The following is a 26379-nucleotide window of genomic DNA, read 5'->3' as shown; positions in this document are numbered from 1 at the left end:
AAAGCCACACCATCTCCCTTCTCTCATCTCTGCCCCAGCTGTACCCTCTCGTAGGCCTGGTGAAAACACCCTGCCTTTTCCTACACAGTTCTCATCCAACTATTACTCTAGCTATAAGAGGTGGTTTACAGTCTCAGGTGTGCTTTAAGGTGCGTCATTCTGCCTTGTGCCCTTTGCTTGGCCCTGCTCTTCTGAGTGACCTAGTCCACTCTCCAACAGCCAGCTCAGGTCTACCTCCTTCACACTGAAGACTGATTTCTCTCTATTTGCCACTACATCTGTCTTAATACTAAGTGATGAGCCAACCAGGCCCACACAGCCAACCAGGTCCACATACTGTAGGCCATCCAGGTTTTGTGCTGTGCTCTTTACAAGATAGACAAATATGTTTTATTTGATAAGAGGGTTGCTTAACCCTTTCAAGAAAATGAAGTACAAAGAGGAATTTACTCAAGGACGGAGGAGATAGGCCGGTGGGTTTGGTAAGTTGGTAAACTGAAAACCTGAATCTGGTCCTCAGCACACAGAGAACCAACTTGTACAGGTTGTCCTTCAACCTACTACATACACAAGCACACACACACACCCATACATCACACAAAGAAATGGTTTGGGGTTTTTTGGGGGTTTTGGTTTTTTGGATCCCCCCCCCCCCCCCCCCCCCCCCCCGCCAGACAGGGTTTCTCTGTGTAGCCCTGGCTATCCTGGAACTCACTCTGTAGACTAGGCTGGCCTTGAACTCAGAAATCCGCCTGCCTCCGCCTGCGTGCACCACCACCTCCAGGCAGAAATGGGGTTTTTAATGTTTAAAAAATAGGAAGTCACCTATCAACATATTAAAATTTGGTTTTGTTTTTCAAGATAGGGTTCTTTGTGTAACAGAGCCCTGGCAATCCTGGACTCTATTTGTAGACCAGGCTGGCCTCAAACTCAGAGATCCACCTGCCTCTGCCTCCCAAGTGCTGGGACTAAAGGCATGTGCCTCCACACTTGGGAACATTTAAAATTTTTAAAGATTTAAAAATAAAAGGTAAAAATAAATATACTCAAGGGAAACTCAGGCATTGTTGCTCCAGGGACAGAAAAAATACTTAAGGAATGAATGCCAGAATTAGTTTATTCATGTGTATTTGGTTGAAAGAATGTCTTACCCTTGGGTATTCAGAATGTATACATCTAGAGAACATCCAAAACTGACTTCAAAAGTACCAGAAACGTCATGCAGATGGACCAGATGGACAAATGTTTTAGAGAAATTAATATATATTTCAATCTTAGACTTACCATTTTAAAGATCTCTAAAGGCACCCAAGTGATAGTGACATGTGTGTACCTTTATTTGTTTATTTATTTATTTTGGTTTTTCAAGACAGGGTTTCTCTGTGTAGGCCTGACTGTCCTAGAATTCACTCTGTAGACCAGGCTGGCCTCGAACTCAGAAATCTACCTGCCTCTGCCTCTGCTTCTGCTTCTGCTACTTCTGCTTCCCAAGTGTTGGAATTAAAGGCATGCACCACCACTGCCCAGCCGGGCTAAAATTTATTCATTTTTATGAGTGCACTGTAGCTGTCTTCAGACACACACCAGAAGAGGGCATCAGATCCCATTACAGATGGTTGTGAGCCACCATGTGGTTGCTGGGAATTGAACTCGGGGATCTCTGCAAAAGTAGTCAGTGCTCTTAACCACTGAGCCATCTCTCCAGCCCATGTGTGTACCTTTAATCCCAGAAGCAGGCTGATCTCTGAGTTTGAGGCCAGCCTTGTCTACAAAGCAAGTTCCAGGACAGCCAGGACAATACAGAGGAACCCTATCTTTGAAATGAGAGATCTTTAGAGCCTTACAGTAAAGTAGCAAGTATGAGACTAGATCCTCTATCCAAAAATAGTTCTCAAGGGCTAGGGGCATGGCTCAGTGGGGCTTGTTTGCTGTGTACAAGGTCTACAGGGCCCTGGGTTCCACCCCTACCACAGACAGATAATATAAGCATGTAGTGTATGTATGTATGTATGTACGTGTCTGTGTGTGTGTGTGTATGTGTGAATCCAGCATTTCACTTGTTTGTTGGAGGCAGTGCTGGGTATCAGACACTGGGCTGACACAGTTATGTGCACTGAGCTATGTCACCCAGCTCTCTTTTTGTCTCGAAAAGTCTTCAGATAGCCACACCCTTTCCTTGAAAGTTCTTCCGTTCTCCTCTTTCATTTCTAATTATGGTGTTTAAAATCACAGCACCTAGACACCAGCACCCAAAGGACTTACGAGAGCAGTCTTCCCACAACTGGTGCTGTCTTTGGTGTGAGCACTGTCTTGCTTTTTTAGGCCCATAAAATGACAGGCTTGGAAGCCAGACTTGAAATGTCGCTTCCTGCGGATCTGTAGTATTCTGCTCCACTGGGTCTGGAGCTCCCTCTTTCCTGTTTTCCTGGAAAAGGAAAAGAAACAGAGGACTTGATGCATGCGTACCATTGAAGAAAGAGCTATTTTCCGGACCTAATTACCTGCCTCTACTTCTAAAGGAGACTCCGATCCTTGCAACCCTGTCTGGCATGCCTTGCAGTTTGGATTCACATTTTAAATGTAGAACTCCACGCCACGGGAGAGTGCCATGGGATGACTGAACAATCACTTCCAACTGAGGGAGTGACTCTGGCAGCGGAGGGCAAGCGAGCTGACGTGGAATTACTCTCGGGATGTCAGTACCTGGGAAATTTTAAGCCCCTGTTGCTTTTTTTCCCCTATTTTTCACTCTCGGGACACACACACACACACACACCTGTGGCTTTCTTACTGCCAGGAGGAAGTTCCCACTCCTCTCCGAGTTCAGCCTTGAGACCTAAGCAGGATAGAAGGGGTCCAAGAAGCTGCCGTAGAATTTCTTGCGTACATCTGAGCCTGCATGTCAAATTTGTAAGACAGCTTATGCTGTCCTCTCCTTCCTCCTCCTTATTGCTTCCTTTCATCCCTCCTCCCCTTCTCCTCCAGCTCCTCCTCTCCTCAGATTTCTCTCTTCCTCCTCCCCCCTCCTCCTCCTCCCTCTTCCTCCCTTTTCCTCCTTCAATTCATCCTTAATTACTCGAGTTTCCCAAAGCTCCCTGCCCTGCTGTCCCTCCGTACCAAACTAATTAGTGCAATTATCTGTGCCGTCTGTGGCTACAGATCAGCTAAAGCCTGTTATTGAGGTTAACAAATGAGAGGGTTAATTTTTCCTGAATGCTCCACAGTTGGGAAAGAAAATAATAAGTCCTTGTGTTCATGCTTTTGCGTTTTCAAGCTTCCTTCCCGTGCCTGGCTGCCAACCAGGAGAGGGGCTTACTGTGGGTTTCCAGGCTGACTGAAACCCAAAGCTAAGTGGCTGACTTCTGAGCTAAAGCTTGGAATTCACCGTTACACACCAAGGAGCTCCCAGCCTTGCTGCTTCAGGATGGGAAAAGATTTTGGTGCATCTGAAAATAGATTTCCAGGTCCTCTGGAGTCAACCAGAGATGCTAACTTAAATCATTGCATAGTAAATGGCTTTTTCTAGACAAACTGTATTTTATGTATTTTTAACTGTCGTAGAGGGCGCTGAATTTGTTCTGAGCCACCTGGCTTTTCTGCTCTTTTGCCACTTCTGTTTTCACTCTAACCCCAGAAAGGTAATCCCGTGTCACCCTGGCTAGGCCGCTAAGCCCAGGCTTGTGACTTCGGCTGCTTGCCCTGGGAATTTATTTCAGAGCACAGGAGCTGGCACTGAAAAGAGAGGTTGATGGAGCATTTGGATTTTCTTGTTATTTTCATGATTCCAACTCATGTTTCCAATAGGAATTGTGGGAATTTGGTAAGTAGTGAGAGCGAATGTGTATTGGTGGTCTCACAGAAATGCCTCAAGCTAGGGAAACAACCTGTGTGCCACAGAAGCATGCACACGAAGCCCTACCTGTTTTTGTGTTTGGGTTTTGCTGTTATTGTTTCACTGCAAACATATTTAGTCTTTTCAAAAGCCAGAACATTTACACCAAAAATATACTTTATTTTTCCTAAGTCCAGTTGCTTTGATTAATTCTCATTTTATCAATGTTAGATATAAATTCCTTGTAACGTAGACAAAAGTTTTTCTGATAATGAAAAACTTTTATATTTCATGTTTTGTAGATGTTCTAAAAATAGAAACAGGAAGACACTATAGGCAGATAAATCTACTATACAATATTCTAATTTTCTACATACATCATGTACATATATGCTAGACAAGATAAATATCCTTTTACTTAACATTTAGTCTTTTCAGTCCTGCAAGAATTTTTCAAAAATCTTGTGTGTGTGTGTGTGTGTGTGTGTGTGTGTGCTGGAGAGATGACTCAGCAGTTAGGAGCACTTGATGCTCTTGCAGAAGACCCCCAGGTTCAGGTCCCACCACTAATATTGAATGGCTCACAACCACCTATCTGTTCCAGGGACTCTAGCCTTCTTCTGGCCTTTGACGGCACCTGCATGACCTTGGTGCACATATATAGATTAGGGCACATGTGTATGCATGCGCACACGTGCACACACACTCACTCACACACACACACACACACACACACAATGACTTTAAAACTATTTTACAATTATTCCACTTCATTGTATCATAATTTATCATTCAGTTATCAGACAATAAAATTTCCCCCCAAAATTACCACAATAAATAACACTATGGTAGGCATTTTAAGTCTTCCGTAACAGTGTTGATCATGGAATTGTCTTTTTAAGTTTTCAACGTGAAATCAGAAACACTCAGAGTTCCTTGATTTGCTTGAATTTATGCTCCTAACTTCTTCTCCTGCTGGGGGTTGGAAGCACCTCGAGCCTAGTGTCATGGAGCTCAGGCAGTCTTCTATGTACCTCGTGGAGGATGACCTTAAACTCCTGATCCCCCTGCCTCCACCTCTTCCACGCTGGGCTTATAAATATGTACCATGACGGCCAGCTTCCGCTGACTGCTTGAGGTTGCATTTGAATAACCACTTTCACTGTTTTGGTACACCTTGAAATTCTAAATGTTAAGCTTCTTACCACAAACTACCTCTTTGTACTAAGAACGTGGCGTTTCTTCTCGGTCCTCTTTTAGTTCTTCTCCAAAGCCAAGCTCCTGTTTTTAGACCGCTTCACAAGTGGTACTTGCCTGGTCTTCCATTGGGAACCTGGTCATTTTGCTTTCAGCAATAGAAATCGATGACTGAAATGGACAAAAGACAAATTGGGGGTGAAAAGAAAATCCAGAAAAAAAAATTAATAAAAACAAGCAAACCACCACTCCTGCCACTTTTATTTTACTAAGACAGTGTGGCAATTAGCAGAGACAAACCTTAGGTGGAGCCAGAGGCTGCTGAAAACCTGGCAACTGCCCGGCAGAGCCCTAAAGCGTTCTTTAGATCGGGGCTTCCTTACTGCAGGAGGCAGCCTGAGCTACCGCAAGAGCAGAGTACCGGGGCAGGCGCTTCTCCGACTCCTACGGAAGGAAGCCGCCTGCTCACTCGTAGGACTAGGGAAACCTCTCAGCCCCAGCTCCTGATAAAGTAAGTCTGAGAGTTAAAAAGCAGTGCCCAAGAGAGGCTCCAGTATCTCACCTAGTCAGGGAATCGATCACATTGCAGTCGCCTTCAAAACGGCCCTCTGTCACACCTTCCTAGTTGGCTTAGGGGCTTCTGCAGAGCGCAGGAGAGCCTTGCTTTTCAGAGGAGAGGCTGGAGGCCACTGTGAGTTTAAAGCCAGCTTGAGCTAGACTGCAAGATCCAGGCCAGCTTGAGCAACAGAGTGAGGCTGTCTCTAGAAAACGCAAAAATCCTACAACACTCTTGAAGGCAGGAAACGGTAAGAGCCACCATCATGTCAGAGATAAAAACCAGCTTGAGTCTTCCTTCTGACCCTTCCCCAACCCCCATGATGCTTTCTTCTTCACCTGCGCCTTGCCTTGTCATCTGAAACATTTCCTTATGAATGAAATTCTCCCAGTTACTGACGTCAAGATAAAAGCCCTTCCTTAATGGCCCATGACAGGAATGAAAACAGCAGTGTGACACTTCCCTGCCATTACTGTGTTCTCATTTTGGGTTTTGACTTACAGGATAGCAACATATACTTAAAAGTCACATTTATTACGATACAAAAATAGGTAAAGGTAAAATAGGTTTGAATTTGCTCTTTTATTAATACAGGGTCTCAATATGTAGCTCATCATGTCCTCAAACTTCCTTTGTAGCACAGATTGACCTCAAACTAGCAATTCTCCTGTCTCACCCTTTCAATGCGTCTTAAGCATCCTATCTCAGTGCTGGGATTACAAACCACTGCATGTGGCTTAGGAAAATATTTTCCTGACTGGCTAGATAGAAAATCTAACCTACTTGACACCCTCAGACTCAGCTGCCCACGCCCTCCCCTTCCCAGCCCTCCCTCAGCCCTGAGGGAGCCCCCAGCCTCATCATCTTGTTTAACTCTTTCAGGCCAGGAACGGGCCCACTTTTCAGCACTTTTAGCCACACCTCCACATAATTATCAGGTGCTCCTTCACTGACAAGCCCTCTGGGTTTTTCTTCTCCTAAGTACACTTCAGAGAAAAGAAGCTGCAGAGAGAGGAGACAGCAGTCTGTCCTCTGACTGTATGCTAAATGTCCCCAAAGGCTCACATATTGAAAGGCTCAGTCATCGGCCCGGGGCATTACCAGGTGGTGGTGGTGCCTTTAGGAGGAAGGACCTTGTAGAAGGAAATGACAGTCACTGGCATGCGTCTTGAAGGGAACTCCGGGCCCAGAGCCTCCCGGACGCCATGAGTTAATGACTTTGCTCTACCATGCACTTAGTACGTGAAGTTATACTTCACCACAGGCCCAGAGGACAGGGCTCAGGAGCCACCAGCTGAAACGCTGGTCCATGAGCTAAAATACACTTTTCTTCTCCAAGTCGGTTGCCTCAAGTCTTCTGTCACAGTGATGAAGTAATCTTTTAGTCTTTGACTGATTAAATTCCCTACTCTCAACTCAATTCTCCTACCACAAAGCGATGTACTTTCTCTTTCTGGTTTAGTTTTTGTTTGTTTGTTTGTTTTGTTTGTTTTGTTTTTTCCTTCTTCCTCGGGTTTTCGGTAACATTTCAAAGCCAGAGCCTAGATGTTGCAGGATTTTCTCTGTCCAATCACATTAATGGGAGGCCTCTGATTGGACAGGGGAAAGAGAGGCGGAGCTAAGAGTCGAAGAGAGAGGAGTGTCTCAGGGTAGGAGGAGAAAGGAGATGTCTGAGGATGTGTGTAGTGTGGCCATTTCCAGCCACAAATAGCTATGATTTCACAAGGTTAGAAATATTGGGATAAAGCCTTCATCAGTATCAGTTGGCTCTGAAATTACTGTATTGGCATCTTGTAAATTGTGATTTTATTGATATATAAATCTAATTGGCTGCTGGGCAGTGGTGGTGCACACCTTTAATCCCAGCACTTGGGAGGCAGAGGCAGGTGGATTTCTGAGTTTGAGGCCAGCCTGGTCTACAGAGGTCAGCCAGGGCTATACAGAGAGGCTCTGTCTCAAAAAACAAACAAACAAACAAAACAAAACAAAATTTTAATTAAGCTTTAAGAGTCTTGATTCTACCGGGCAATTAGGTGTTGAGATAGTTGACCATGGGGTTCGTGTGGCATTGCGTGGTAGCAAGATTAACTGGGGGGGGGGGTGCTGCCAGAGAGATGGCTAGGACAGGGACCGCCACGGGAGATGGGCCAGGCGGGAGCCCTGGGCCCTTTGATTGCCCGCTCTAGTGTGGACCGTGCCAGTTCATTTTTTGTATTATTATTTCCCACAACACCTAGATCCACTCACTTCACAGTGTCTTCCCCCTACTTGCTGACTAGAAGGTAACTGTGCTAACCTCATTTTGGTGAGCCCCGGAAAAGTGATTCAGAAACACGCTGAGAGAAAGCTGAGTCCCTGAGTAACTACGAAAAGAAAATCAGCCCTGGAAACACGGACATTCATTCACATTAACGGATTTCTGAGTTCGAGGCCAGCCTGGTCTACAGAGTGAGTTCCAGGACAGTCAGGGCTACACAGAGAAACTCTGTCTCGAAAAAACCAAATTCCAAAAACCAAATTCAAAAAAAAAAAAAAAAAAAAAATTAAATTAAATTAAATTAAAAAAAAAAAAACAACTGAAAAAAAAGATGAGGGGTATGGAAGGGGAAAAAAACCTTCTCAGTTCCCTACGGCTTCACTATATCTCAACACATGTAGCTCCTTTCAAGACGGTGGGATTTAGGCAAACCCTAAGAAGTCCTTGGTATGGGTGAATAGAGCATCATTTTTCCATTATAAAGAGCTATAGAGACTTTGGATCCTAACTTGTTTACTGTATAAAGTGAGGACATGACCTCTCCAAGGTGTGGTTAAGAAAAAAGTTTTTATTGTAGGTATGAGGGGCGGTACAGCCAGAGGCATCCGGAAGAGTCCAGATCGGGGAGAGAATGTAGAACACTGAGTAAGCCCCGCAGACTGGATGGACCACGAGAGGGGGAGGGGAGTGAGAGCGAGACACGAGAGAAGAGAAGCAGGGCACGAGGCTATTTGGGAATGAGCAGCCGGGGAGGGAAGCCCGGGAGCTGCAGAAGGTCAGCCGGGCCTAAGAGCTGAGAAGAGACGCAGCTGCTCCTCTACTGAGAGTCTGGAGGCCAGCACAAGCTTTGACCCCACAGAGAGCCACTTGTCACTCCCCACAGTGATACGAAAATGACTCCTTTGATAGAAGGGAACAGGGCAGGACCCCAGAATTAGGGACAGCAGATTCTCCTTTGACCTTGACATTTAGAGAGCACGAAGTTTCTCGGTGCTAGCACTCTTGGGGTCTATCCTGCCACTGGCTAACCTTGACTTCCCGCTAATGTTTGAGCTCTCCAAGGCCACCTTTTCTTATCTCTAAATGTTAGACAACCCCAGGAACTATTTTACAACTGGAGATTGCTCGGGCAAAAGTCCCTTTGTTCCCGTTCTTTCTTTGTCTTCTTTTCGGGTTTAAAATACTTAACTGATAAAGAGACCCAGTCGACAGATTATTTATCAGTTTTATCAGTGTTGGTGTTGTGGTCTGACCTTTGTCATGAGTATAAACCTCAACTGTAAAACTGTTTAAATGGATAACATTGGTGGAGATTTTATTATATGCCTTAAACCATCAATAAATTAATGAACACAAGCCAGGTGTACTCTTGCATGCCTCTAATCCCAGTGCACGTGAGAGGGGGCTCAGCCAATGGGGACTCCAAGGCTGTCTTTCTTAAACTAGCTTGTCCAGCTCAAAGCCAGTCTCTGATTCAAAAATCAAACAAACAAAAATCTAAAAACTAATGGATAATATGCCTCACCACAAACTAGAAGTGCCGAGATGTGTAAGCGGAGTGGATATGGCAGATTCTGAGATTCTTTGCCCATGTCTGGTACGCCTCTCTGCTTCAAAGACAGGCAACTCCCAGCCCCTTTGAAAGCAATCCGGGCCTCATGACTGGTCTCCTCAAGGGCAGTCACTCAAAAGCCATCTGACAGCCGGATGAGAAGTCTCCCTGGACTCTTCCCCTAAAGCTGGTGCTAGACTGTGTTCCGGAGAGGCTCTGTGGAATACACTGGCCATATGGAGTGAGAAATAAACCTTTGTTATGTTAGTACTGGTTATACAAGTACAGTCCCTGTCTTTCTCCAACACAGGATGTCAAAGAGTATGTAAGTCTTCAAGATACACTGACAGATCCAGTAGCAACCCATCTATCACAGTAGCTGTCTATCACAGTGGACTATCTATCACAGTGGGATGTCTGTCTATCACGGGGGGCTGTCTGTCTATTACAGTGGGCTGTCTATCACAGGGGGCTGTCTATCACAGTGGGCTGTCTATCACAGTGGGCTGTCTATCACAGTGGGCTGTCTGTCTATCACAGTGGGCTGTCTGTCTATCACAGGGGGCTGTCTGTCTATCACAGGGGGCTGTCTGTCTATCACAGGGGACTGTCTGTCTATCACAGTGGGCTGTCTGTCTATCACAGGGGGCTGTCTGTCTATCACAGTGGGCTGTCTGTCATCACAGGGGGCTGTCTGTCATCACAGGGGGCTGTCTCTCACAGTGGGCTATCTGTCTATCACAATGTGCTGTCTATCACAGTGGTCAGTCTATCACAGTGGTCAGTCTATCACAGTGGGTTGTCTATCACAGTGGGCTCTATCACAATGTGCTGTCTATCACAGTGGTCAGTCTATCACAATGAGTTCCTTCTAGGATTTTACATGACACTCTCACTTTTGTTTGTTCTTTCAGTTTGTGTTATTGGTTGGTTTTTTTGTTTGTTTGCTTTATGTTTGGTTTTTGGTCTTTTGGTTTTGGTTTGACTTAAGGTATTATTTCAAACTGGAAATCCCCCTGCCTTGGTCTACCAAGGGCTGGCATCATTATCACCCAGCACCATATTGAGCTCTGTGACTGAAGTCAGGCCACCATCGCTAACATTCCTTTGAGATTTAGAACATATCAAATGCTTCCTAAGAGTGTCCCGTGTGTGCATGCATCTAGTCTTCTGTTTAAAATTGTTTTAATTGGAAGGCCAGTGGACAGAGATGACTTCCAGACCTGTATTGCCTCTTACACAAAGCAAAACCCAATAGAAATAGCAAAAATAAATGTAACCGGCAGCTACAACAGCTAAGTGCAACTTCTGACTTCAGCTGACCAAGTGTTTCTCTTACTTCCTTCAACACCTTAAGAAACTGCTCGCCCACACTGTCCTGCAGGGAGCGGCTTGTGACTCATGGTGTCTGACTGGATCATCACTGAATGCTCAAATAGTCTTTCAGAGTGGAATGTGCCATCTAAGTATGTGTTTCATGTTTTTTGTTTTGTGTGTTTGTTTTTGGATTTGGTTTTTCGAGACAGGGTTTCTCTGTGTAGCCCTGGCTGTCCTGGAACTCACTCTGTAGACCAGGCTGGCCTCGAACTCAGAAATCCGCCTGCTTCTGCCTCTCAGAGTGCTGGGATTACAGGCGTGCGCCACCATCGCCCGGCTAAATCTGTGTTTCAATCACTACCTTTTATCAGCCCATGAGCAAGGACGCAGAGCCTCAGAGACACCAAGGCGCTCACTCGCAGAAAGTGGTAAGGCCAGGATGTGTCCTTAGGCTGCACCACTCAAGCTTCAGAGCTGCAGGGCTCTCAGCCCTATACAGGAAAATGCGATTTGATTTCATTTCAGCACACCCTGTAGAAAAGTACAATGTCTTCTTTCTACTTTGAAAATAGCTATGAAAAACAGAAAAGGGAAAAACATCTATTCTCATTAGCAATTATTGCTATCCAGCCTAACAACCTTAGTTCAGTCACCAGAGCTTACATGAGAGGACAGAACCAACTGTGATCTCTATGTGCATGCTATAGCATGTGCGCGCGTGCGCGCGCGCGCGCGTGTGCACACACACACACACACACACACACACACAAAGTAAATAGTTTTGAAAATGTGAATACCTAAAATATGTCTAGAAATTATGCTTTTTTTAATGATAAGATTGTTCTAAAGGGAAGAACATAACATGTTTTAGGCAGGAGAACTTAATATTATAAAAGTTAATAACCCAGTCTTAGGGCCTATTAATACAGCCAGTGGTTTAAGCAACTGTCTTAGTCACTGTTGCTTTGAGGAGGCACCGTGTCCAAGGCAACTTACAAAAGGAAGCATTTAGCTGGGGAGTTGTCTACAGCTTCAGCGGGTTTATCCATGGCCATCAAGACGGGGGCATGCAAGCAGCAGCTGAGGCAGTAGCTGAGAGCTTAAAGCCTCCTCTGAAGACAGCAGGCAAAGACAGAAAGATTGGTGTGGACTTTTAGAACCTCAAAGCCCATCCCCAGTAACACACCTCTTCCAACAAACCCACATCTCCTAATTCTTCCCAAATAGTTCCACTGCCTAGGGACTAAACATTTAAATGTATGAGCCTTTGGGGGGCACAATTCTTGTCCAACCCCTCCCCTCAACCTAGAAGTTCACTTTTCCTTTTGTAAGCCTGGGCCATTCCAAACTGGTAAGGGGTTCAGCCACACCCAAAGCTCAGGCTGCTCCTTCCTCCCTGAATGCTTGGCCAAGTGTGCACCCAAGCCCTTTCCTTCTAGAACTTTAAGGTCTGAGGTTGCCTAGTTACCTAGGAACTGATAACATAAAGACTGACAGCAGAAGTTTTCCTGGGAATGATGTTAGGATCAATATCCAGAGAAGAAGATGGATACAGTCACAGCAGCGACCTTAGCTAGTACTCCAAGAGGCTCTTCGGCTGTCGTGAGCCTATGGAGTTCACCTTAAAATAACAGACTGGGTCTGGAGCAGCGCCTCACTTGGTACAGTGTGGGCAGGCAAGCGTAAGGATAGGAGTTCAATCCCCAGGACTCATTTACAAATCCAACAACTGTTGTTTTTTTAAAAAAATCTCAGTCATTCAATTTCACCAATGAATTGAATGGAGTCAGATGCTGGGGTGAGAGCCCAGCTGACCTTCCTCCTCAGCTGACATCCCGAAAGGAAAAGGAAGCTCTCTTTCTCTACATTATCTCAAACATCCTTCAAACTCAATGTCCCTCCCTTCTACTTCCTGTATATCTCTCTGGTTTTCTCCTGTGTTCACTCCCTGTCAGCTGGTTGCTTGGTCCACCTATGGTTGACGTATGTCATTTAATTCTGTTTCTAATAAACAGGCAGCTCCTGGATTAAAGGTGTCTTCTAGGGCTGAGCCACAGCATAACTAGAAACAGTTTGTTTTTCTTTTTCCAGTAAGTAACACAGTCTCAGGGGTCACTGTGAGATCATATATCTTGCAACAAATAGCAGCCCCACCACCTCCATAACCGCAGTGGCAGGGAGGAAGAGGCAGGAGAATCCATGGGACTTGTTGGCCAACCAAAGTGAATGACAGGTCTAGACACACTGCCTTCAGAAAACCTGGTTAGCGCCAGGCAGTGGTGGCGCACACCTGTAAACCCAGCACTCTGGGAGGCAGGGGCAGGTGGATTTCTGAGTTCGAAGCCAGCCTGGTTTACAGAGTGAGTTCCAGGACAGCCAGGGCTATACAGAGGAAACCCTGTCTCAAAAAAACTAAATCCAAAAAACCAAAAAATAAAAATAAAAAATAAAAAAATGAAAAATCCAAATCCAAAAAACCAAAAGAGAGAGAGAGAAGAGAAGAGAAGAGAAGAGAGAAAGGAAAAGAAAAGAAAAGAAAAGAAAAGAAAAGAAAAGAAAAGAAAAGAAAAGAAAAGAAAAGAAATGAAAAGATGGTTGGCAGCAATTGAGGAAGATACTTGATGTCACCCTCCAGCTTCCGCAAAAATGTACACAGAAGCCGGGCAGTGGTGGCACACTCCTTTAGTCCCAGCACTTGAGAGGCAAAGGCAGGCAGATTTCTGAGTTCGAGGCCAGCCTGGTCTACAGAGTGAGTCCAGGACAGCCAGGGCTATACAGAGAAATCTAGTCTCAAAAAAACAAAAACAAAACAAAACAAAAGAATGTACACAGATACATACAACTCTCTCCATACACACAGATACATGCAAACACCCCCCCCACATACACAGATACATGCAACCCACCCCCCAACACACACATCCCACATCAAGTCAAAACAAACCCAGAAACAACAATACAAAGAAACTGGGCCAGGCAGTCATTGGCTGTGATCATCTTCCAGAAGGGTGAGGTGGCTCTCAGCTGCTGAAGCAACCCTCCTACTGAGAGCTACGAGCTGAGGGCAGGAGAGCTGCAGCTCTGAGAAGGACTCGTCAGAGAGCGCCCTGTGGCTTTCCTTCAGCCAGGACCCAGAAGTTGCACTACCATTTCTAGAATTTATTTGAGGAGCTATATACCTGGTTGGAACTATTATTATGAGGGAAAAATGGGAAGCTATATAGTAAAAGAGAAATTGTTTTTGGAACATCATTCAAAACTCATAACTTTATTGTCTATACAAAAGCAACATAACATTTTAGAGCTACATAGACAGAACTTAAAAGTTCAAGTGTAAGACTAAATGTGTGAGAAAAGAAACACACATATATACACACATACACACACATACACACAAAGACAAATAGTTTCAGATACTAAAATACTCCACAGGCCTGTGAATTAGAACAATACAATCTTGGCATGGTAATAGACAAATAAGTTACTGAAACAGAATAGAAAAGCCAGAGATAGCTTCGAGGCAGGACTGCCATCCTCGCAGCCTGCACAACAGCCCTGTATCAGTGGTTGACAGACAGCATCTGCTCTGCCTGGGCTCAGCCCAGACGTTTTAACTGCATAGTTTGCAAATGCCCCAGATGCTAAGGCACACAGTAAGTTCATATATGTAAAATGCTATACTTTAATTTGTCTCTTAAGGAGGGCCTATTCAGCCGGGCAGTGGTGGCACACACCTGTAATCCCAGCACTCTGGAAGGCAGAGGCAGGCAGATTTCTGAGTTTGAGGCCAGCCTGGTCTACAGAGCAAGTTCCAGGGCAGCCAGGGCTACACAGAGAAACCCTGTCTCGAAGAAAAAAAAAAAAAAGAGGGCCTATTCCCCATGTGCCACCAAATAACTCACTCTACGCATGATAAAGGGAGATGCTCCCTTCCACTGTGCATGACAGATAATCTTCATTGTAAACTTGACTGGATTTAGAAACACCTCAGAGACACCTCTGCATGGTCTTTTATGGCATTTCCAGAGAGGTTTAACTGAGCAGTGAAGACTGATCCCAAGAGCAAAGTGTCCAGAATTCCAGAATGAATGGACCTACCAGGTAGTGGTGGCGCATGCCTTTAATCCCAGCGCTTGGGAGGCAGAGGCAGGCGGATTTCTGAGTTCAAGGCCAGCCTGGTCTACAGAGTGAGTTCCAGGACAGCCAGGGCTGCACAGAGAAACCCTGTCTCAAAAAAAAAAAGAAAAGAAAAGAAAAAAAGAAAAAGAAAAAGAAAAAGAAAAAAAAACCCAGAATGAATGTACCTAGAACAAAGAAAGCCCAGTGAGCATCAACATTGCCCCTTGTCTTCAGTCTGGTCCATTATATATGAGTCCCAAGGCCACCCCTGCAGCCCTGAACTCCCCTCCCCCTCCCCCAAAGCACTGTGTATTCTCAAACTCCGAGCCAAAGCAAATCTCTCCTCTTCAGTTGCTTCTTTTCAGGTACCAGACTACAGCCATGAGCAAAGCAACTAGTGAACCAATATTAACCACTGCCAGATGAATTTGAGATAAATGCAAAAAAAAAAAAAGTAGCAATACAAATTATACAAATTTAGCTCATAAAATTTCAGGTCGGTAGGAAGAATGAATTTGAGAGAACTATTGTATAGAAGGTGAAAAATCACTGAGAATAGAATTTAGGTGTTTATACCACAAAAATGTCTTTGTGTTCTATGCCTCAGTGTACAAACATTTGAAAACATCACACTATACAAGATAAATATATGGAGCTGGGGAGAGGGCTTAGCATTAAGAACACTCACTGTTCTTGCAGAGGATCTGAGTTGGTTTTCCAGCACCTACACAGCAGCTCATATGTGATGCACACACATACAGGCAGGCAACCACAAATGCACATAAAATTTTAAAAAGTTTTTAAAAAGATAAATATGTATAATTTGTCCATTAGTAAACAGGAAAGAAATGTAAGCATAGACAGAAAGACTTCAGAAAACAAACCCCAAAACAATAAAAGGAAAGATAGATAACTACTCAGATATAAAAATGATTGCAGTGTGAGAAAGATACAGCAGCTAATTCAATAGATACATGATAGACTGGGATAAATGTTTACAACATATATACAAACTATGCAACAAGGTAAGAACAAGATGACCTAGAAGCTTCCAGGCAGTGAGGCGCATGCCTTTAATCCGAGCACTTGGGAGGCAGAGGCAGATGGATTTCTGAGTTTGAGGCCAGCCTGGTCTACAGAGTGAGTTCCAGGACAGCCAGGGTTATATAGAGAAACCCTATCTCGAAAAAACAAAACAAAACAGAAAAAGAATATAGAAGCTGACATGGTGGAATAGGAGGCAGAGGCAGGTGAGTCTCTGAGAGGTCACAGATCCCTTTGAGATCACTGCTAGTCTCGTTTACATAATGAGTACCAGGCTATGTAGTGAGAACCGGTCTCCAAACAAACAAACAAGCAAGCAAACAAACAAACAAATAAATAACATCATAAAGTAATAACATAATTAATCAAATTATTATCTCAACTCAAATCTAATCTCAACTGGGGTTGAGAGCTGTTTCATATTGGACCATGCTTAACAGGGGTGTGGTTCTGGGTTTGATGCCAAGCACACAGCCAAATCAGGATGATTATGTAAATGAGCATATCCAAGATGGCCACAAAAACAGAGAAAAGTTGCTAATGACTAATTTCATGAGGATTATTGGGTTTATTTTATTTTATTTATTTATTTTTTGGTTTTTCGAGACAGGGTTTCTTTGTGTAGTCTTGGCTGTCCTGGAACTCACTCTAGACCAGGCTGGCCTTGAACTCAGAAATCTGCCTGCCTCTGCCTCCCAAGTGCTGGGATTACAGGCGTGTGCCACCATGTCCGGCTGCTGGGTTTATTTTTTAAAGATTTGTTTGTTTGTCTGTTTGTTTGTTTGTTATATATAAGTACACTGTAGCTGTCTTCAGACACTCCAGAAGAGAGCATCAGATCTCCTTGCGAGATGATTGTGAGCCACCACGTGGTTGCTGGAATTTTAACTCAGGAGCTGCAGAAGAGCAGTCAGTACTCTTAACCACTGAGCCATCTCTCCAGCCCCCAAAGGGATTGCTGTTAATGTGATGAGCAGTGGGTGTCGAGAAGACTCAGTGTGTTCTCTCACCCAACTATGTAAGCCTGGGGACTGAGTCTGATCCCAGGAACCCACAATTAAAGTGGAAGGAGAGAATCCACTCCTCATATTGTCCTCTGGCCTCTAGGCACAGACGGTGTCTATGCCCTCCTTCCAAAATAATAACAAATACAAAATAAATATACAAAGTAACAAGCCAGATATCCCTTTTAGAGACCAGATTGGCAAAAGTAAAAAAGAGATACATAGAAAGCTAACTCTTTGAGGGATTTGTGAACACCAAGAGGCCCCATCTACTGCTGAGAGAAACACCAATTGTTACAGTACTTTGGTAAGCAAAATTACAATTAAAAACATGTATGATTTTTAGTATTGTTTGTTGGAGTTCTCCCATTGGTATAAAAGAACATGCATGTTAGAGATGTTTACTGCATCCATTTGTCCTTGGGAAAAGATAAATTAGACTTTATGTGGGAAATTGATTAAATTGTGGTTCATTCAATCTGTCAAACAATGGGAAAATCATAGAGCCATTATGAAGACTGAGAATTGTCCTGTGTTCCCAGAAGGCGCTCCAGGACATACTTCATGTTAGATAGGCAAGAAGTACAGAAGTACCTATCACAGGCACTCATGCATGTACACATGAACACATGAACACTCTTACACACGTAGCATGCATGAGTGCATGCACACTCTCCCACACACAGCACATATGTATCTGATCACATAAGCATGAGAGAAAGTGGACAAGTTAATACCATATGAATACATTTCCTGTATTCATATGGTAATATTCATTTCCTGAGATTAAGAACCAACCAACCAATCAATGTTTTAGGAAAAGGAAGTACTCTATATAGTAAAAGCAGCAGGAATGTTACTCTGAGCACATGAATTTGAACACGGATGTGTAAGATTCACGAGAGGATGCAGTGGTGGTTCTGTCAACTCTCTGCTTGGCACAACATACAATTCTGAGAGGAGTCTCGGTGGGGCTGTGTCTAGATCTGCTGGTCCGTTCTGTGCCTGTAGGGGATTGTCTCGACTGCTTTAACTGCTGTGAGTGCTTTAACTGCAGGCTGAAAGTGGGCAGCACCTTTACCTTTGGCGACCGACTGAGGGTAAAGTACGCTAGCGCACATGCGTGCATTCTCTTCTCTCTGCTCTTGACTGTGGCTGGGATGTGGTGAGCTGCTGCAAGTTCCTGTTCCTGGGACTCCAGCACCGGGTGAGCTAAAATACGGCCGCTCCTCAGTGTGTCTTGGAACTCACTCTGTAGACCAGGCTGCCCTGTCTTTCTTTTTGGTGGGGGTTGGGGGACAGGTAAGACAGAGTTTCAATGTTTCTCTGAGTAGCCCTGGCTGTTTTGTTGTTGTTGTTGTTGATGTTGTTTTAATGTGTGCAGTTGGGGGCTGGAGAGATGGCTCAGTGCTTAAGAGCACTAACTACTCTTCCTGAGTTCAAATCCCAGCAACCACATGATGGATCACAACCATCTTAAATTGGGTCAGTTGCCCTCTTCTGGTGTGTCTGAAGACAGCAACAGTGTACTCACATTTATAAAATACATAAATCTTTTAAAGTGTGTAATTTATATATTCAGGCAATTTTCATCATGAGTAAAAAAAAATGAAAAATTTCAATTAACTTCTGATAAGATATTTCTTCACCACTGTCGAAAATTCAAAACAGATTATGTTATATTATAAAGTCAGGTTTGTTGGGAAGCTGCTCTCTGGCCAGTTCATTGGCCCCAAGGACCAAAGCCAGGGGGACGCCATGGGGGAGGGGCAGAGAAAGAGAGAAAGGGTGTGTACTCTGAGAGAGAATAGAGACCAAAATGTCTGGATTATAAAGTGAATAGCCTCTGGGGGAAGGGCAGCCCAGCCCCTGGGCTGGAAAATTCAAGGTTGGGGGCAGGGAGTGCCTTGTTGGACTGAGGGATTCTGGGAGAACCTGGAGGCCAGGTCTGCTTTGGTATGTAAACTATGGGCCTCAGTCCCTTGACCCCCATCTGAAACCAAACAAATTTCTACTCAAATTCGCTATTGATTTAAGAAGAACTTGAAGTATCAGTAAAATACTTAGATAATGTTGAATAACTTTCTAATGTATTTAAATATGATTTAAAGCAATAAAAATAAATGTCTAAGTGTTTTTTTTTTTGGGTTTTTTTGGTTTTTTTTTTTTTTTTTTTTATTGCAGTTTTAGGGCTGGAGAGATGGCTCAGCAGTTAAGAGCACTGACTACTCTTCCAGAGGTCCTGAGTTCAATTCCCAGCAACCACATGGTGGCTCACAACCGTCTGTATTGGGAATCTGATGCCTTCTTCTGGTGTGTCCGAAGACAGTGACAGTGTGCTCACATACATGAAATAAATAAGTCTTTTTTTAAAAGTTGCAGTTTTCCATCCTAAAAATAAATCAATAAATAACAATAACCTCGGGGCTGGGAGGTTAAGAGCCCTTGCTGTTCTTACGGAGACCTATGTTCAGTTTCTGGAACCCGCATGGTGACTCGCAACCATTTGTTGACACAGACGCACACGGTGCCCAAACATATATTCAAGTCATACAAATAAAATTAAACAAATCATTAAAAAAATTAAAAACAAGTAAAAACTTTTGCCTGGGGGGGGGGGGGGGAAGTGTGGACACAGAGGCCAGAAGGATACAACTAGCTTTGTTTTGCTCTGTCACTAGCTGCCTTCTTACCTGAGACCCGGTCTCCCACCGAATAGGAAGCCTGCCTTTTCTGCAAGGCTGTCTGACGGACGAGAGAGTTCTCAAGATTTGTGTCTCTACGCTTCAATGCAGGGGCTACTGACAAGCACATCACTGTTTCCTGCTTGTTTGGTTTGGTTTGGTTTTGGTTTTTCAGTACATGGGTGCTTAGGATTCAAAGCCAGAAAGCCAGGTCCTCACGCTTGCAGAACAGGCATTCTAACCCACTGTTGGCTTTTCGTCTAGGCTCCGCCCACAGTTACTTGGCAACAGCCAGGTGTGCCTGACTCACATAAAGGGGAGCTGCTCGCCCGTCCTCACTCTGTTGCTCTCTTGCTTCCTTACTCTCTTCTCCCATCTCTCCCCATTCCCTTCCCCCTCCTCTTTCTCCTCCTCCTCTTCTTCTTCCTTCTTCTTCTTCTTCTTCTTCTTCTTCTTCTTCTTCTTCTTCTTCTTCTTCTTCTTCTTCTTCTTCTTCTTCTTCTTCTTCTTCTTCCCTCCTCCTCCTTCTCTCTGTCTCTCTCTCTCTCTCAACTTTCTCTGTCCCTACTAGCCCTTCAACTCCCCATGCCCTAAATAAACTATTCTCTACCTTACCTCCCTGTGGCTGGTCCCTCAGAGGAAAGGATATGGGATGCCTCAGCACCGCCCGCTGAGGCACCCCTCCCCCACACCGTACCGAGCCTCGACCAAACACACCCCTTCCTCTTATCCTTTTATAAATCACAACATCTTCACACCTGTGAATTTCGTTATTCATGAATTTGTTTCAGGTTTTGCCTTTTTAGGACAAAGTTTCACTCAGTAGCCCAGACTGGCTTGGAAGTTGCTTCCAATTTTCAGCAATCCTCCTGCCTCAGCCTCTAAAGTGAAGGACTGCAGGTCTGAGCCCTCAGAGCATTGTTTGTTGAGGCCTCGGTCTCCTATCCCAGGCCTTCCTCTGACTCACCGTGCAGCCAAGGATGAACTGGAACGCGTTGCCTTCTTCCTGTAGACCTCCAAGTGCTGGAATTACAGGCACGCACCTCAGGGGCTGAAACCCACGCTTTCTAAACGCTCCATCCTCCATCTCCATCGCCACTGAGCTGTGTCCTCCGCGCTGGTGATTTTCCTCTTGAGTTCATTCGCTTCTTTCACGCTTTACGCTGAAGCGGGGCCATCAGCAAAGGACAGTCCCAGCTGTAAGCAGAACTGTTATAAACCCAGGCAGACTGGAAACAGACACAGGCCCCTGTTCTCCACAGAGCAGCCCGCGGCGCCCACCAGGATTCCTCTTCCTTACCCCGCTGGGCTCCCTCACTCCAGCCCTGCCAACACTGTCTACCCACGCAGTCTTTCCCTTCTTTCTGCAACATCTTTGCTCTCTTTTTCTGGCCGAGGTCCTAAGGCACCCTTCTTTAGGTATTTAGTTTGCATCGATGTATCTCTTTCCCAGTGATGAGGAGTTTTGGAAAATCTAGACTTAGCAGCGCTTTGGGGGGCGCCTCTCTTGTCCCTGGGGGAGAGTGTATTAAGGAGCTGGATGGTCAGTCAGTCCCAACATCTGGGCTTTCTAAGCGCCAGGCGGCTCCCATTCTCCTAAACCAGTGGTTTTCGACCTCCCACAAGCTACGATCATTCAATACAGTTCCTCATGTTGTGGTGACCCCCAACCATAAAATGATTTCGTTGCTACTTCATAACTGTGCATTTACTACGGTTATGAAGTGTAATGTTAGCTTTGCGCAGTGGCAGTATCGTAGCCAATGAGGTTTATCCGAGGCGCGATTATTGCTAAATGAAGTGTAATGTTAATATCTGATATGCAGGCTATCTGATATTCGATCCCTATGAAAGCATCGTTGGGTCGCGACCCACAGGCCGAGAACCACAGCTCTAGCTGCTGGTCCCCTTTTCTCCTGGGCCGTGGGCTGTACAGTTATTTGCTCTCTGACCTACTCCAAATCAAGAGAAAAGAGCATCCACTGGGCTTCAAAACTGGGAACTGCAGTAACTCCCGAATTGTGAAACATTAGCCTGCTTTGCCACACTCTATAAAACTGTCTGCAGAGGGCTGCAGAGACCTTCAGTCTCTGGTGATGCAACCTGTGGCGAGCAAACAAGGGCAGCTCCCAGTCCAGATAAGAAGAGGGATTTGCATACTGTATGATTGACTGCTAGAAAGCAAAGGATTGCGGTCTATCTTTCCTTAATAAAAGTTATTTTCCACAGCTCTGTGTCATGATTGTTTATCTGCACATTTTCAAACCAGAGGTTTTTTTCGTTTTGTTTTGTTTTGTTTTTTCATTTCATGGCTTGGAAAATTCCAGTGGCCCTCTGCAGTTTCCTTATTGACAGGAGCTGTCAGGCTTCCCAGGAGGGTCTTATCTGCCAGCAACAGCCCTTACTGCGAAGCTGTCAGACAGGTTCAGTGGGGTTACACAACCGCGGGAGTGCTGCAGGCCTGGTGGGGTGAACTCCCGGCTTTCTCCTTTCAAGGCCTGCAGGCTTTGACCTGTAAGCGGGTGCCTAAACAGTCTAATCTGTCACCCAAATATGCCCGAGCAGCAATAGTAATGCCCTATATTACACGGCTTAGCGTTGATTCCAAGGCTCGTATTAAGAGTTGCTTGTATAAATCTCTGTACTGGAAGCTATGCCTGGTATTTCTATAAAACCCTTTCAAGACATGATATAATGATTCAATTTATTTATAGCAGCCAATAGGAACAAGGCCTTTCCTATAGTGCCAGCTTCTGAGAGCAGCCCTACAATAACAAGCCAACAAGAGCCCTTGGCAGAGGCCAGTGATCTTCTGTCTAGACTTGGGCACTCTGTGCTTGGGTTGTATTCCTTTCAGAGGACCCCTCCCCTCCCCCTCTGCCTATAGTGACTGGTGTTTTGAATTCTGGGGACAAAAAAAAAACAAAACAGATTTTAGATTTCAGTTTGTTATTGATACTGTAGAGAACTGTTTTCTTTTTTCTGTCTTTGGGGAAAAAAGATTTATTTATTTTATGTATGTGAGCAGACTGTCACTGTCTTCAGACACACCAGAAGAAGGCATCAGATCTCATTACAGATGGTTGTGAGACACAATGTGGTTGCTGGGAATTGAACTCGGGGACCTCTGGAAGAGCAGTCAGTGCTCTTAACCACTGAGCCATCTCTCCAGCGCTAGAGAATTGTTTTCAATCTGTGAAATGGAAAAGGAAAAAAAAAGCCATAAAGTCGCCACCATCTTTGACATTTTCCATTATAGAATGAATTTCTAGGCAAGCGTTACCTGTTTTATAGAGCTAAGGTCAAGGAAAATTGGCTAAAAAGTTGAAGGTTATATTTAAGTATAAATATAAACTTTCTTGTCACAGAGGGCATTTAGCAGGATGCTTGGGGTGAGGGGCATTAGAAAAAGGATTGGGACTTTTTTTTTTAATATCAAATCACATAGCTCTTTTAAATGTCACCCATACTTAGTACTTTCTGGTGACAAAGTACTTGTGGGTAGAGGGTTTGTCCCCTCCTGCAAGTGAGCAAGTGACAGCTGATTTTACCCAGCCCTAGCCACATTCAGGTTGTTATCCTGGATGATAAGGACGCTTAAAATACCCCGTTCCTTAGCTGCCGTTCAGTTCATGTGCTGTGTTAGCACTATATAAAGCCAAGCAGACCTTGACAATGACTGTTACTCCAAACATAGTTAGCATTTACAGTACATGGTGTCATATAAGTACTTCAGTAAAACTAGATCCATTATGTAATTGATAATTAAACAACTGTTTGGGTGGATGTTTTCTTTGAATTTGATTATTGCTTTTTTGAGACAGTATCTTACTCTATGACGTAGACTGTAACTAATACTGATCCTCCCATCTCAGGTTTCCGAGTGTGATGCATCTAGTTACATATGTGAATTAAAAAAAATGTTTGTTTTGGATTTTTTTGGGAGGTGGGGGACAGGAGCTCATATAACTAGGCTAGCTTTGAACTTGATATGTAGCAGAGGAAGGATATCCTGATCCTCTGCCTTCTGCATACTATGAAGTGAATGGTTTTTTAAGGATATTTAGTAGCACATAGTCAAGTTGAAAGAGCTGTATAATTATTTATTCTTTGGGGGGGCTTTTGTTGTTGTTTGGTTTTTCTTTATTTTTTATTTTTAAAGATTTATTTATTATTATATATAAATACACTGTAGTTGTATTTAGATACACCAGAAAAGGGCGTCATATCTCATTACGGATGGTTGTGAGCTACATGTGGTTGCTGGGATTTGAACTCAGGACCTTCAAGAAGAGCAATCAGTGCTCTTACCCACTAAGCCATCTCACCAGCCCTTTTCTTTCTTTTTTAAAAATTTTATATATATATATATATACATACACACACACACATATATGAGTACACTGTCGCTGTCCTCAGACACATCAGAAGAGGGCATCAGATCCCACTACAGATGACTGTGAGCCACCATGTGGTTGCTGGGAATTGAACTCAGGACCTCTGGAAGAGCAGTAAGTGCTCTTAACCGCTGAGCAGTCTCTCCAGCCTCCTGTTGTTTGGTTTTTCTGACCAGGGTTTCTCTGTGTCCTGGAACTCACCCTGTGGATCTGGCTGACCACACACTTAGAGATTCTTCCCCTGCCTCTGCCTCCCACATGGGCCATCTTTGCCCAGCTATAATGTTCCTATTATTAACTCTTAAGATGGACAGTGTTAACAGGTATTGTCTAGTTGTCAGATTGAGGGGAAAAACTTAGAATTTTAATAACAAATGAACAAATTTGGAACAAGTTGTTTATGACAACCAGAAGCAATTGATCCCCACTCATTCTACAGCAGTAAGCCTGAGGTTTAAAAACGGTTCCTATTACTGACAGCTTGGTTTTGTGGTTTCATAATTTTTTTTTTTTTTTGGATTTGGTTTTTTTGAGACAGAGTTTCTCTGTATAGCCCTGGCTGTCCTGGAACTCACTCTATGGAACAGGCTGGCCTCGAACTCAGAAATCCTCCTGCCTCTGCCTCCCAGAGTGCTGGGATTACAGGCGTGCGCCACCACCACCTGGCAGTTTCATAATTTTTTACCTCATGTCTTAGTCTTTGTATATTTGTTTCCAAACCAAGGCATTCTGTCTCCTTTTGTATTCATTCATTCATTCATTCTTTGGTTATTATTAACTATTTATCAGACCCTAAGAATAAAAAAGAACAATATTTGAACTGAGACTAGAAAACAAGCAAGGTACCTATATTTGTTCCCTATGTACTAAATGTTCACATATTAGTGGGATAGACAGTAAATCTATCAATAACAAAATAAAAGAACATTATAGTTTATTATACCTGCTGTGATCAGTCTTTGAGTCACCACTATGACAACAGAGACACATCCTGAAGGAGGAAGAAGAACTAGCCGGAAGTTCCTTCCAAGGCAATGAGCAGGAAATGCTCTGGCAGGTTCGAGATGGGAGAAAGATAACCGTGGCTGGAGGGTGTCTTGACTTCTTTCCCTGTCCCTGTGATAAAATACTCTGGGAAAAGGAACTTCGGGATAAAGGATTCACAGTCTCAGTTCAAGAGGTACAGCCATTCCGGCCAGGCAGTCGAGGCGGCAGGACTCTGAGGCAGAAGGCAGCCAGCATAAGCTGCGGCTCAGCTCCTTTTGCACTCAAGTGGTCCAGAGTCCCAGCCCGGAACTGGAGTGTCCTAGTGCAGCCCCTCCCCGCCCCCTCCGCGATCCTCCGTAGAAATCCAAGCCCTGGGAGTGTTGGTATCCGGAAGTGGGACTTTTGAATGGGATCCGAGTGCTTAGAAAAGAGGTCCAAAGGCTGGCTACGCAGCTTGGTGGGTAAAGGTGCTTGCTGCTAAGCCTGACAGCCCCGGAATCCACACGGTAGAAGAAAAGAATTGACTCCTCAGAGTTGGCCTTTCCTCAGTGGTATGTGCACGTACACACAAAATAAAAATGTAACTAGAAAGTAATTTAAAATGAAGGAAGCCCACGAGTGGCTTTTGACCCATCTCCCACGTGTGGACCCAGGAAGGAAGTATGAGTGTGAACCAGAAAGCAGTCTGTCTCCCGACCTCAGACCTACTGCTACCTTGATCTTTGACCCCCTAGCCTGGAGACCTGTTGCTTGTAAGCCACCAGGTAGGGTTTGGGTTTTTGTTTTTAATGGCAGCCAGAACAGATTGAAGCAGCAAGGAGGACAAGATGGTGGTAACAGTCACATCCTGCGGGCTCATAGGCTGAGCTCAGGAATTCAGGATGTTCTCTGTAAACAGTAAGACTCTAAAAGACCTGAGAGGGGGAGGGTCGGGTGAGTGTGGAGGGTGGAGATGTTCACCGTGGAGAACTGCTGCTTTTTTTTTTCTGCTTTAATAAAAAATAAATAAATTTTTAAATTTATTTTACATCAGGATCATATCTTTCCTTCCCTCCCTCCTCTCCTCCCAGTTCCTCCTTCCCATTTCCCCTCCCCATCCTCACATCCTCCCTTTCTCCTCAGAAAAGCAGAGGCCTCCCGTGGCTATCAACCCACCATGCCATGGCTTAAGTTGCAGTGCATTTCTCCTGTTGCCAATTCTTAAGACCAGGACAACTGCTTGCACACCTTTAATCCCAGCACTCAGGAGGCAGAGGCAGGCAGATCTCTGAGTTCGAAGACAACCTGGTCTACAGAGAGAGTTCCAGGATGGCCAGGGCCACACAGAGAACTCTGTCTTGAATCCCCCTCCCCTACCCCCCAAAAAGGCAAAAGACAGTCAACTGTGATAAATTTGTTGGCATTCAGGAGAGAGCCTCACCTTTAGACGCTTG

General features: G+C 44.5%; 1 pseudogene; it reads left to right on the top strand.

The window, feature by feature from the left end:
* Positions 1–21296: 21296 nt before the first annotated feature.
* LOC127683995 (uncharacterized) lies at positions 21297–21428 on the top strand (annotated as a pseudogene).
* The last annotated feature ends 4951 nt before the right edge of the window (positions 21429–26379 follow it).

Source organism: Apodemus sylvaticus, chromosome 4, assembly GCF_947179515.1.
Source record: "Apodemus sylvaticus chromosome 4, mApoSyl1.1, whole genome shotgun sequence".
Taxonomy (NCBI): domain Eukaryota; kingdom Metazoa; phylum Chordata; class Mammalia; order Rodentia; family Muridae; genus Apodemus; species Apodemus sylvaticus.
Note: the sequence above shows the minus strand (reverse complement) of the source record. Positions and strands in the feature narration are given on the sequence as shown.